The 14,678-nt window shown below is 42.0% G+C and overlaps 1 protein-coding gene across 9 annotated transcripts in view; it reads right to left on the bottom strand.

The window, feature by feature from the left end:
- Window positions 1-6,246, bottom strand: part of EYA4 (EYA transcriptional coactivator and phosphatase 4) — a 276,398-nt gene extending 270,152 nt beyond the window's left edge. For all 9 annotated transcript variants that reach the window (XM_042939863.1, XM_042939862.1, XM_042939868.1 and 6 more), the window contains exon 1: window positions 6,138-6,246. The gene's annotated coding sequence lies outside the window, so the exon portion shown is untranslated. The remainder of the gene's footprint in view (window positions 1-6,137) is intronic.
- Between the last annotated feature and the right edge of the window lie 8,432 nt (window positions 6,247-14,678).

Here is a 14,678-nt window from a genome sequence, read left to right as displayed (position 1 = left end):
GACATTTCAACATGTTATACAGCAGGTACTCTGAATGGGCCCCTTTCTCAGAGGACCTTTTTTCAGAGATTTTCACACACTCAAAGACCCTCAGAGAGACTGGCAGCGGGCAATGGTTGCAGGGCAGTGTTGGTGAGTGATTCACGGGCCACCCATGTTCTGCTTCATTCAGGGCAGTGAATATTCCTCCTGTGGGCAGAGTGTCAGTTTTCACTTTAATAAAAGGGTCTGTGGCTAAATACATAAATAAATAAATAAATAAATGAAAACCACTGTGTCAGTGAAACAATAAAGTTATAAAACAGATTATCAACAGCAAAGCAAGTGTTCACCTAGAGAAAACCTTAAAAATATAGTCTGATATGATATCCATGCAAACTGAAAGTGTTTCCAAAATATGAGTGACCCATTACAATTTAAACTTGCCTCTAGAAATTCATCAAGCAGCCTTTATTAGTTGGTTCAAGATAAATGTGTAGATTTGAGATTCACAACCAGCATTCAGACTTAAAACAACAGCAACATCATAACAACAACAACAAAACCAATAACATCTAACAAAATCAATAACATCTAACCAATGGATAAGGCTTGAAAAGCAAAGGAAAAGTTGGTACGTAAGTTAAATATTAAAAAGACCTGCTCATAAGTTCCTGACATTTGGGAAGCATTGTAGGGTAATAGTTTCTCCAAATTCAGTCATTTGCCACCAACCTCCATGATTTGGGCTATTTTAGCCGAGCGCTCACTCACTGTTACTTCATCCGTTTCTTTAAATAGGCGCTTTCTAAAATTTAACTTGTTTTACATCAATACTTTTTCTGTCCTTTTCTTCAACAATATGATCTGTGAAATTATAGGTTCAATATGTCACTTTACATATTTTTCTAATACCCTTAAATAAATACATAATTAATAATACAAAAAATAAAATGTCTGTTCGGAAAGCACCAAAAATGAACTCATAAATGACTGTTGGGAGCGACTGCCTGATGCAGCCCTTGAGAATCAGACCTCTGAGGTCCGACTGCAGAGTTGGGACCCTGGCTCCACTCCATTGCATGACTGGGTCTTAGTTTCCTCACCTGTAAAATGGGAATAATAAAAGTACCTAATTTATGGTAGAGTTGAAAAGATAAAATTGGTTATTCCACACTTTAACGTAAAGCCTCAGTAAATGTCGGCTATGATGCTGTGATGAGAATAACAACAGACATTGACAATGGGAATGATTTACAGGGAAAGGAAAATGACAGCTTTACAAAAACGAATCTGACAATTTCTATTTTCAGATGTATTTTAAGATATGAACATGCCTAAGAAAATATACTGTAGGTGTGAAATCTCGAGATGGCTATTCAATACCAGTTTAATGCAACTTTGCTTTGAAAGTATTCCAATGTGATCACAGCAATCAAACTCTGCCTCAAATTTTCATCTAAAAATATCTACCCGTGGAAAAAAATATTAAAAAAATCCTAACACGATAATATCAGTCTTTCTCCCATAGCTCAAAGGTGCATTAAAATAAATGTACTTATTGTACATAAATAAAAGCTTCAAAAATGAGTATGTTGTATTAAAATGTTTCATAGAGAGAAAAAAAAATTAGAATTCCTGACGTTTTAATATGGTGTTATTCATCAGCCATGGACTGAAATCTCAGGGTGAGAAAAGGGCCAGGCCAATGTTGAACGGTTTCAAATATCAAACTATACTATTATGTCAGTGACCTAAGATCAATTAGCACCTCTCAATGACAGAAAAGGTTACAGTGAGATCCAGAGGTGCACTCTCTGAAACTATTTTAAACTACCATAAAAATGTGGTTTTGATAACTCAAAATGGTTTCTATTTTTAAATGAATGCATTTCATCTCTTTCTGGAAGACAGAAAAGGAGTTAGGGCAGTAAGGGTAGTGGTATTCATTTTCAGTCCTCTCTACTAGCAGAAACATAGCTGGATACATGGTAAGAATCACAAACTTCAAGAGTAAAATGGCGTATCACCAAGGCATATACTAACGTGAACTGCCAGGAGTAATATTAGGTGACAGTAATGTTTACAAAGTCTTCAAACCTCTTAAAAGCAATCAAAATTGCTTGCACTGCCTTTGAATATGTGTTTCTTGTTTATTTTCTTCCAGTCAAGTTCAAAATAAATGATGCCAAGTTTTGCTCCATGTACAATTCAATGAATATTCAGGGCTCCCCGTGTTAAAATGCATCTAACTGGATGCAATATTACACACACTGCAATTAAATACACCACTGCATCTCATCCATCTCTAGAACAAATGCCTTAAAGATCAAGTCATTTCTTAGTTCACCAGGAAACATTCATGAGAGAAGCAGGTACATTGCAACTGTCTCGTCCATCCCGTCCCGTGTTGATTTCATTCACCTAGTAACCATTGTAATAAAATCCCCCAACTGTATTTCTGAATACAATTAGTTTAAGACACTTTATAGGAAGACACATTATAAGAGTTTAGACTATGTAAAAATAATACCCATTTAAAAACAACTGTCATGGCTACATTCTCACCGGAAAAAGAAGGTCTTTGATAAAGGTTTGTTCAGTTTTTCAATGAGAAGATTCAAAACATCTTCTACTTCTGATACCACGCTTTTCTGTTTGTTTCTTAAATGAGGGATCTGAAATATTTACAACCAGACAGTACCTAATTTTAGGTTTTAAGTGCTTTAACAGCTCCATGAAATATGATCAGCAGCTGCAATACAGAACTATGGTGAATAAACTCCTTATAAAGGGGGCCTGTTTTTACTGAATGTTCAGTGTTCCTGCATTTACCTAATAGGGGGAAAAAAAGATAATGAAAAAACATAATAAATACCTGCACTCTTATTACTTAACATTTCACTAAGTCTTGAAAAGGATTATCTCCCCTCTTCTTGAATTCTCTATTAAAATGGAAGGTTTCACTGGGTGAAATAAGTTAACCTCATTATTTGAAAGTTAGAATTGGAACTTTCCGACATCCTAACTCTTCATAACAATCGCTATGGATCTTCTACTGTTCTGCTTTTCTAAAGATTCTGGATAATTTCATTTCAGTGCATGAATTTTTTTAAATGAAATACCAAGCCACATAAATATATTTTTAGACATGGCATCAGTCATTTAGAACTTGCAACAGAGATTGAAAACATGAAACTGGACACTCTATTTCCCGTGGGTATGTAAAATTTATTTACACCCCAAATCACAACATAAATAAAAAGGAAACTCTTAGAAATGGATAACTTGATTTCTTTTTTTTTTTAATTCAAAGAGGTTTCTTAAAAGAAAAAATGACAAACTACTCATCTGCCAAACTCCCTTCAAGAAAGAAACTTTTATGCAAAGACAAGTTTTTCCACGAGCTTCTACAAATCCTCTAGAATGCAGCATCTATATTTTCTAATAAGAATAATGATTGCTCCTGAACCAATTTCTTCTTATACAAATCTTATGTTTTATTTCTTTAATTTTTAAAAATTTGAACACAGTATTTAAATACTAGCTATAAACATTTACTTAAAGCTTTCCATTTTGTAAGAGAAATTAAGTATCTAATAGCCACTGAAATAATTCCTAATAAAAAACATAATCAAGTCAATCTTCTTACTTGTTATAATTGTGAAACAACCTCTAATTATAAATACATTAAAATGTATAAATACATTAAAATACTATTTTCAGGTAACTGACAAAGAAAAACAGGCTTTTCAAAACTACACTGATTTTAGACCTTCACTTGTTCTGAAAGACAAGGATATGTCCCTACCAATCAGAAAAAAAAAAAAAAAAGGAGTTTCCAAATAATCTAATTATGTTACTTTCAAAGCTGTAAACTGTCAAAAGTTTTAACTTTCTTTCTTGAACAGTCATTTCTAAAAATTGGTTTAGTTCTGAATGGCTTACAACTTTTAATCGGGTGGAACAAACTATTTTTATGGTTTATAACGACAATAAAAATGGATGCGGTTATATCTGCCTTTGGTATTGTTGCCATAAAAATCAGATTCTGGCAGTCGAGCTCCACACAAAACAGTTTGTCTCTTGTTACTACTGCTACTTATTTCTTGGGATAATGTTATTTTAAAACACACACACACAACTGCCTTTTGAGCGCAGTCCCCCAAAACGCACCCACCATACCACGTATCAAATATTTTGTTTTAGGATTCTCTCCCCGCCCCCTTTCCTGGTTTTTGGTTCTTCAGCTACAAGCTGGCCACAAACATTATAAGAGAAAAAAGAAAAAGAAAAAAAAAAGGCAACGTTTCTGTTTAAAACCAAAGTTCTGGAAACGTTATCAAGTGCAATCCCTGTCCTGGGGGGAAGAGGGGGGGTTAAAAATAAAAAACAAAAACAACCCAACAAACAAACAAAAACCATCTTCAACTCCCAATCCTGCCAGTCACCTAAGTGTAAATGAAACTCCAGAAGCTGCTAAAGGTGAGCCCGCGGTTGTTAAAAGCTCCTAAGACTCCCACCTAAGTCCCGAAGGAGCCCGCACAGAAACTGACAAATGCAAGAGGGTGCAAAAAGTGGCCGCTGAGAAGAGGAACAAAATGCCATATTCGAGAAGATATGTTTCGCGACATCAATTACGTTGATCCCAGGGTGCCAAGCCAAAAGGGGTAAGGGAGAAAGAAAACCGTTAAGTATGAGCTCTTAATGTGAAACCTAACCTGTTGGTTCTCTGAGGTATCAGATTTTGGAAGTGTCTGTAATGACAGCCAGGAAAGCAAATTAATGGCCAACGGCCCACTGGGTTTGAACACGAGACTCCTGTTACCTCCTCACAGATCAAGTACACAACACACAGACACGCACACGGAGATGCTCCACGTGGAACTGCTCTGAAACCAAAACACACGCCCCGTCGCTGTTCTGCACCCCTGGCAGGAAGGGCCCAGGGACCTGCGCCTCCCTCCTTGGGTCTCAGGTTAGGGATTCATGAATGACTGCACGCTCTGCAGTGCTGGGGAGAGAGGCGCGGGAAGCGAGGGGGCAGGGGACTGTCTCCAAACACTACCCTCCCCCCCCCCCACACACACACACACACTCACCCCAAGGACGAACCCCGCGAGCCTTCAAGAGAAGGGGCGAGAGGGGTGGTGGGGAGGAGAGACACTGCCACCCCAACCGGGGACTGCTCTCCGGCTTCGCCACAGCTCTGCCGTGGGACTCGGTCCGCAAACTTCCTTACAGCTCCAAGTTGCTCCCAATAATGCTAGCTTACAAAGAGAGAAACATCTTTAAAGTGCTACTAAACGAAAGTTCTGGCTGCTGGGTGGCGCAAAATAACACCAGCACACACGCGGTCTACTTCCGAATCCCGCTGAACCACACGCTAAAACAGAGAGCCGTTTCCAGGGCCACAACCACCCGGGACCCCAGCAAGCTCTGAAACGAGAGAAAACCTGCTCTCCGCAGCCAGGTCCCTTCGTTTGGAGAAGTTATAATCCCTCCATGGCATCCGCGTCCCGAGCCAATGAACGCGACTCCTCTGACAAGGCGCCTCTAATTTCACGGACCCTGGCAAGCTGCAGGAGACATTGGGTCCACGCCGCATAAAAACTATTAAAGTGGGATGGCCGCGGTTTAAAAGGCCCGTTCGTGCCTCGAGATCGGAGCACAAGCCGTGAACGTACATACGCATCCCGAATCGTGACAATGCCAGGAGCCCGGGCCCTCCACCGGACCGGGTCAGCATCCTTGCGTCAGGCTTATCTAGGGGGATCATCCCAGTAATAAATGGCACAGGAAGGATGTAGGGGAGACCCCGTGGCGCGCGCCTCGGCGAGCCGGGGGCGGGTACAGGTAGGGCGCGGCGCACCCCGTCCCGCCACCGCCCCGCAGCGGCCCCGCAGGCTCGGAGAAGACCCTCGGGGCAAGGGGCGTCCTCCCGGGCGGAAGGCACCACTGCAGCCCCGGCGGCCTGGGCCTCGGGCGTGCTGCACTCCGCCTCCGGACGCCCGCGGGAATCGGCGCCCACACGCCGCGCGTCCTCCGTCCCCGGCGCTTGGCGTCCCCGGCGGAGCCGCGCGCACTTCGCCGGGGAGAGTCCGCAGGCTCCCGCAAACCGGGACCCGCGGGAGGGGACGGGGAGAAGGGACACTCACCTCCCGCAGCCCGAACCGCCTCGGGATCCGAAGTTCAAGTGTCTGTCCCAGCCGCGGATCCGTGCGTCTGTATTTAGGTATTTACTCTCGTTCTTTCCAGTGTCGGAGTTTCCCCTTCGCGCTGTGCCTCTGGTGAAAACAGGACATCCCCTTCGGCCACCCACCCCCACCCCCCCACCCCCGCCAACAAATAGCGTACACTAGTGGGGGAGAAACGGGGCGGGGGGAGAAGCCGGCTCCGAGGGGGAGGAGGAAAGGAGAGGAGCCAAAACTCTGGACTGAGGCAGGGGAGGGGAAAAGTGGAAGAAAAGAAAAAGAGAGCGCGCGCACAGCCACCGCCGTCGCCACTGCCCAGCTTTTCCCAAAGCTCTTTGCCCCTCTGAACGGGAGCGACAACTTCACGTGGACAGGCTCGAAGTTTTGCGCGGAAGCCGGGAGCCGCGGAGCGTGCGCCGCGCGGCGGGCAGCCTTGCACTTGCGCGCGGGGTTGGGGGCGGGGGACGCCGCCGCCGCCGGCGCCCGCGGCCACTGGAGGCCGCCGGGGGCCCCGGGACCGGCGGCGCGCGGGGACCAACTTCTTTTTATTCGATCTCGGTGACTGTCTTTTGTCATCGTTCGCGGTCCCGCGTGGGGACCGCTCGGGACCCTTGGCGTCCCCGGCGGCGCCGCAGTAATCTCCGCGCCCTCCGCGCCGCCCCCACCCCGCCCCCACCGGCTTGGCGTCGGCCGCTGCCACCCGCGACTGAGGGGAGGGACCCGCGGCCGCACTCCCCTCCCCTGACGAGGGAACCGAACCGCTGTCTGCCCCCACCTGCTTCTGCGGGGCAGCCCACGAGTTGCCTCCTACTCCGCAGCTACCCAGTCCCCGGGTGTAGGCCACTTCGGGCCCCCGGCCTGATTCCTTTCTACTTACCCCAAGGGAGAAGACTGAAGGGACTTCTACTTGCAACCACGTAAAAGAAAAACCAACCTACGCCAATCGGAAGGGAGAAAATACCTTTTTCGGCGAACATGTATGCTAGGAAGGAGTAAGCAGTCTGGGGGGTAGGCTTTGCTGGGCAGGGCCTGGGCCCCTTCCAGCGCTGGGCACAGGTATAGGCATCCCTCCCAGACGCCCAAAGGTCAGACAGCGTCAGAGCTTCCCCAGGCACATTGCTGAAGTGACATTTCATGCCTAATCCTTCTGCGCATGCATTATGCACCCACATAGGATTTAATATTCTATGGAAAGGTATGTGTATATCATAACCAGAGGCCTCGGCAAAGTAGACAATAAACAACACATAAATTTTGCAACCATTTAATCACCTCTCCCCGACACCTACCGTCTATATTTTAGGAGCATCTTCCTTAATTGTCACATCATTATAAGTATTTTCATTTATTGAGAATTTACTGTCAATGACTGTACTGGTCCCTTCTGGTAGGTAGGTAAGTTCATTTAATTTTCACAGTTCTAAGGCGGTTATTCCATGGTGGTTATTTAAGCCCCACTAAGAGATAAGGAAACCGAGGCCCAAAGAAACCTAAGTAACTTTCCCAAAGACAGCCCAGTGGACTCTAACCAGAAAGCGGATGATTCGACAAGCAGTTCCCCGCATTGCCTTAGATGTGGTGGGAGAGATTACGAGGTCACTGGTAGAATTTACCCCTATTCAAAGAAAATTTAATGCATTTTAATGTTTTCTCAACTGAATTATTTTCTGCGAAAAGTTCGGAACAAGATTTCCCCTTTGTTTCCACTTGGTCTTTTGCAACTGACAGCAAGACCGTCAGGTTCAAAAGCAAAAACCCATATCGAATTCTTGTAGTTACAACTTATTTTTTCATCAGTGGGGCATTACCCACAACTATGAGCCGGCAATGGAAAAAGTGAGGTTGTAAATTTAAACCGATACAGGCACTCATTGCCGCTCTCGCCACTCACTGGGTCTCGATCTTTCCTGCAGATTGATTTAGATTTGCCAGTCACCAGGTTCCCTTCTCTGCTTCCTGAAGTGGAAGGGGTTCTGGTGGTGGATTTGGTGCAAAGAGGATTTGGGGTATGGTCTAAAGCACATCCCGGCCTGTAGAGGACATCAGTTAATATGTACTTAAGTCAGAAATATCAATGGGAAGATGTTAATTACCTTTACAGATCTTATCTTCCCCCATTTTACAGGTAAGAAAACAAAGGGGACAGAATTTGTAGCAGCTTCCTAGTAAATGGCAGACGGGAAATTCAAACCAGCCTCTGTGTAACCCCAAGGACCACTGCCAGCCACTGCGATGCTATTATTATTAACCGAGTAGTCAGAAGAATAGTAAATATTTTAGTGTAGTGTATATGTTTCATGACTATACCAAATATCATGTGGAAGGTAAATGCAGTGCTGAATTGAATACGCTCCTCATAAGACCACAAATTTATGAATTTTATTTTGGTATAAAATATTGTGTTAGTCCGACCTCTAAATAAAGGTGGGGAGATGCACAATTTGGATAAAATAAAATTTCACACAAATGTAATTTTATATTGTTCGTAGAAATATAATTTTTAGCATTTTTTTTTTTACTCCCTCTTAAAATCAAATTTTAGGCAAGACTGACCTTGCTTTCAATTTACTTTGCTCCCACATGATTTTTTTGTACATTTTCATAAGAATGTATTTACCGGAGTTATTTTTAAAAACCTAGAATTATATCACGATACTAGCATTCAGCTTATTACTGTCTTCCAGTCCATCTAGTCTTAAACGTACACATATTATATGGACACTAGTGATATAAAAAGTCGTATTTTAGTCCAAGTTTTAAATAAGAAATTGAGCATGGGAAACAAAGACTTTTAAGGCTGTATAGGTGAAACTTATCGGTTGTTTAAACAAGCATTATTTCCAGCATGTCTATTGAGTGTCACTTTTATAATTATTGCTTGATCACCTGTAATATTATTAACTTAATATTTTTCTTTAAACTATTTGTATTGTAAGTTTCTGTAACAAAGGAAACTTTTTATCATCATCATCATAAATGAGAAATCAATGTAATTTACCATGAATAGAAAATGACCTCGCAAATGAAATAAATTGAGAAATACTATTTTAAATAAATACGTTCCTCATTGTCCTTCAGGCTCCCCAAAACATATTTCAGGCCTTTCCTTTCCATTATGGTAAAGAAATGTTGAGTCTAAGATGCTTTTAGGCATTACTTTTAAAATTCTGTTTTTTATTCAATTATTGATTTCCTTGCCTAAAATATACTTGAAGTATCTGGAGTTGAGGTGTCTTTTTGAAATTGATTTACTTTTTATTGTTTTTCTTAGTATCTTACTTGTGGTAAAATTCAAACAGTTCATAAGCACACAATTAAAAAGCCAATTTACTCTCTGGAGAGGCTATCACAGTTGCTCATTACTCTCCCCTGCCCTCTGACTGGACTACACTCACACTTCATTTTAGGCCTTAACCTCTGAGAAAGAAACGTTCCAACTGTTAACCTCGTGACATGGCAGCATCTATTGGCCCAGTCTGGTACTGCAGCAAAGTTCTAGAAGGCAATGAAGGGGAGAGGAGAAAGCAAAACAATAAGAAGGGGCCAAAGAGCCTGAAAAGACAGGTGGGGAAATTCCAAAATCTTCTGGAAAATTTGGAAGTGATTCAGAAATACAGACCCTACATAATACGAATCAGGCCATCAGAATATCCATAAATATCCGACTTAATCTGACAAAGGACATTTGTTTGGGAGCAAAAAATATTGTGACTTTATAGTGAACATTGGTGGCATGTAAGTTTCTCTTACTAGCAGTTCCTTTAACCAATCCCCTCTCCCACACCCCCCACCCCCGCACGCAGGGCGGGATGCTTCTACAGTTATCTACTACTATTTGTTTATTTGTCAAGGGTGCATAGTACTGTTTTGGCATTGGGTTTTATAGAAGACAAATTAAACAAACAAAGCCCTCTAGGAGCTCATAATCCAAAACATAATTTTTACTTTTATTTAATTTAAAAGCAACTTTAAGGGAAAACCATTCTATCACTTTAGTAAGAACAAACATTAGGCTAAGAAAAGTTAATAAGACACTGCATTCACCAAAAAAAAAAAAAAAAGAAGAAGAAGAAGCCAGAAGACTGGATGCTTATAGAAGCAATCCCAAAATTGATCTCTGGACTTACTCCAGTGGTGTACCTTTGAACTCCAGCTGGTAGTAGACACGATTCTTAAAAAACAAAGTTATTCAATTGTTTCTCAGTAAATGCTAAACAAACCCCTTGAGCTTGGGGAGAATGGCCTTTCAGAGGCCAGCATCATTATGAACTAGGTTTACCACTGTTTTACTCAACTAGCCTACCAATGACAAACCACGGGAACAAAGGAGGATAAGACACAATTGCCCAGGAATCTAAAGTGCTATGCTGCTGGTTTACTAAAATCTGTAAACAAACACACATTCTGGGTAATTTTGTGCAAACAGATCAAGCTTAAAAAGGTTTCTACTGGTTTGTGAAAGTGAAGAAATCAGATCTGCAGGGGACCTGTTGGGTCATTCTCTTCTGCTGGGCTCTCTACTAAACTTCCTCATTCTTGGCAACGTCTCTAAAGAAAAGGAAATAAGTGCACACTCTCTGGGAGACAGCTTCATTATATTTACTTTTGAATTCTCTTCTTGAAAGTTTTTCTCAAGTTAAATCCTTTTAGTACCATATTATGCAGTTCTACTCTATCTTTCATGTTTACACCCAACCTTCAGCTGTTTATAAACAGATATCATGCCCACTTTTAGTCATCTGTGAGCCACGTTAAACAAATGTAAGGCCTTTTAATCTTGTTTCGGCTCAGTCTCTCCAACCCCTTCATCATTCTTATTGCTTGTCTCTGAACTATTTCCAGTTTCCTAGATGTTCATTTTTGTTAGACGTATCCCACATTGAACACACTATTCCAGGTGTGGTCTCATTAGCATACTACAATGAGCCCTTTCGTTTTGTTTTGTTTTGTTTTGTTTTTGTTCTTCTGTGGCCTTATGTTTTGGCTCCATTGCAAATCACCCCCAACTTATGCTACTTTCATATTCTAACAAACTTACATGTAACTTTTTTTTCTATTCTCACTTCAGAGTTTCTTCTGGCTTATTGTAATAGTCTTGATTTCTCAAGTACTTCAAATGCCCAGTTTTAAATGATCACAGTAGTCAATGCATGAACAATATCACTGTTGTCCTTTTTTATTTCATTGGCTTCTACCCACCTACATTTCAAATTAGGAGAGACCTAACTAATCTATTTTTTATACACCTCTTTATTATATATCCTTATGATGTTCATCGACATAAAGAATGTCCGCTAATTATAATTCCAAAGTGCCCAGGGGTGGTTGGGTGACTCAGTTGGCGAAGTGTCCAACTCTTAATTTTGGCTCAGGTCATGATCCCAGGGTCCTGGGATGGAGCCCTATTGACAGCTCAGAGCCTACTTGGGATTCTCTCTCTCCCTCTCTCTTTCTGCCCCTCCCCACTCTCATGCACATGCGTGTGCCTTCACAAGGCATAAATACATAAATATTTTTAAAAAAATACATAAATACTTAAAAAATACACACACACACACACACACACACACACACATATATGTAAAATTCCAAAGCGCCCAAATGATGGAGGGCAAAAAAATCAATTTGACAATTTTAATGTAATTCATTTGGCATGGTTTGCTCCATTACCTATTTATCTTATAAAATCTCAAAGCTAGGAAGACTGCTAAATTGCAACTATCTATTTAGATTGAATATTTTTTAATGAAAATGTTATAACTGAAAATTGTAAAGAAAATTTTCTCTTTTTAAAAAAATTGCTTATTTGAGAAAGGGAGAGAGAGAAACACCTTCAAGCAAGGAAGGGGCAGAGGGGCTCAAACTCACGATCTCTGAGATCATGACCTGAGCCCATGTTGGATGCTTAACTGACTGAGCCATCCAGGTACCCCATAATTGTAAAGAAAGTTTTCTTTTTTTTTTAAAGAATTTTTTTGATGTTCATTTATTTTTGGGAGAGAGACAGAGAGTGAGCAGGGGAGGGGCAGAGAGAGAGGAAGACCCAGAATCTGAAACAGGCTCCAGGATCTGAGCTGTCCACACAGAGTCTGATGCGAGGTTCCAACTCACAAGCCATGAGATCCATAGCGTGACCTGGGCCGAAGTCTGACGCTTAACCGACTGAGCCACCCAGGCGCCCCTAAAAAAACTTTCTAATGTCCATTCTTTTCACTGTGTTCTAGAACACAAACATTTAGAAACAATGTCTTTATACACTGTTTTCCAATTTCAGGTGTATATTCTCACCCCGTCCCCAACACACATTAAAATGACTTCCCTGTTCACCTGATTCTTTCATTCTGCCACCAACCGTCTCAAAATAAGTGGCCAACACTCAACGCATCTACTTCTCAACCTCGTTAAATCCTAGAAATCTAGCTTTTCTCTCTTTTCTTTGCAGAGACTGCTCTCTTTAAGATCATCAGTGGTCTCCTAATGGTCATTTCTTCTGCATCACTCTTGACTTCGGGGAAGCATTTGGTACTCTTGACAGCCTTCTGCTAATTTTCAGTAGCCTTCTCCTCTTTTGACTTCCATGATTCCGTGTTTATTCCCTGACTGTACTTCCCTAGTTGATACAGAGTCTCTTAATCATGCTTAAAAATGGAACTAGACATAAGTTCTCTTTATTTATATTCTCTCTTTTACAGTTTCATTCATTTCTGTAATCCCTTCTTTCACCCTAAATGGGCAACTTTAGGTCATAAATCTTCTTCCTAAAAGTCTGAGCATCTCAAACTGAACATACTTAGAGCTGAACACATCACCCGTCTGCTCTGCCCCTCCCACCGACTCCTCTTCTTGACTTAATTTTGTCACTGGCACCACCTTCATAGAGGTCCAACACTTAGAGTTCATCCTTACTCTCTTTCTTACCTTCCAGGTACAGTAAGTCAACAGGACAAGTTTATTTTGCATTGGCAAAATATCTGTCCTTCCATTTCTTTCTCACTGCTGCCTCCCCAGGCCAGATTTTACACGTGCCTCTTCTGTCAGAATTGCCATCCTGCTCCCCTAGGCTCTCTTCCGCCAACCCATTAGACAGAGATGTGAGTTTTTCTTTCTCTAAAGTACAGTTCTTCTCTCAGTTAAAAAAACTACAGTAGGCTTCAAATGTCTACTTAATAAAGTGCAAACATCTTAACCCAGTAGTGGACTGCCCAGAGCAGATGTGGCAAACCAGAACTTTCCATCTTTCTCTCTCATGCGTAGTCCCTTGTATCTAGCAGGTGATCAATATTTACTTACATAAAATTTTTTAAAGTTTATGTATTTTGAAAGAGAGAGAGAGCGAGAGAGAGCAGGGGAGGGGCCGAGAGAGAGAGAGAATCTGAAGCAGGCTCTGCACCAGCCGCATGGGACCCGACACGGAGCTCGAACCTACGAACCATGAGATCATGAGCCGAAACCAAGAGTCAGACGCTTAACTCACTGAGCCACCCAGGCGCCCCAGATAAATACTTACATAAATTAATTAATTACTTGAAATTCGGTACTTAAATGAAGGATGATCAAATACTTCAGTTGATCACCTCTGCTTGCAGTAGAGCAGAGAGTAGTCTGTATGATGGGAATCCTCCTGCCTGCTTAATTTGCTTTTGGGTAACACCAATTCATGTAGGATCCCCTTTGGGCAATTTGATACCCTGTAAGCCCAAAACAACTTCCCTCTTTTATATTCTTTGTACTGGTTCACATTAGCAGAGATGAAGTGTTCTGCCTGTGTCCTACAGTTCAGGATCTGTGACGAAGCATCCCAGCGTCATGACCGAACTTCCAAAGCACCTATGAGCTCAAAACAACAGAGAACGGGACACATGGCTCAGGAGGAGAGTTTGAGGACCACTCACCAAGACAAGAGAGGGAAGGCTGGGGTAGAAACAGGCAGGAGGAGAGGGATTCAGGATGACTTCCTTTTTTTTTTCCTCGATTAGTGTGCCATGTAGTGCTGGGGATCTAATAAGCACTCATTATTACACCGATTCAATGAACTTATTTGGCTGCAGACTCCCTGCTAACTTGATATTAACTGAAAGTGGACCATAGTTACCCCATCTGAAATAAAAGCATGAGCGCACATGCCTTTGTTTCGAGATGAAATGGGCTAGTGCAAAGTGCAAAAAGCTCCGTGCTCTCTAAATTGCTATATACTCATGTCAGACGAAACCTTGGGGAGGTCTGTGTGCTGTTGCTCCTTAATCCTGCCTCATTTGGACAGTTGAGTGCTTAAAATACTGTAGCATTTTTCTCTTTAACCTTCAAAGAGACAGTCTAAATAATAACCATGGATCTTTTGCCCCCATTGAGCCAGCGAAGCAACTTCAATAAATAGAAATCCATAAACACTTCTAATTTTCCCCCAAATTGGCTCTATTGCCAAAAAAAATGGTTCGTAACAGCAAGGACCGATGCCACCGACAACATCAGTCCTGAGGACCTCAAGAGCCTGGTGGCGTTGCCTAG

This window comes from Panthera leo, chromosome B2, assembly GCF_018350215.1.
Source record: "Panthera leo isolate Ple1 chromosome B2, P.leo_Ple1_pat1.1, whole genome shotgun sequence".
NCBI classification, from domain to species: domain Eukaryota; kingdom Metazoa; phylum Chordata; class Mammalia; order Carnivora; family Felidae; genus Panthera; species Panthera leo.
The sequence above is the reverse complement of the archived record's forward strand: the minus strand, read 5'-3'. Positions and strand labels throughout refer to the sequence as shown.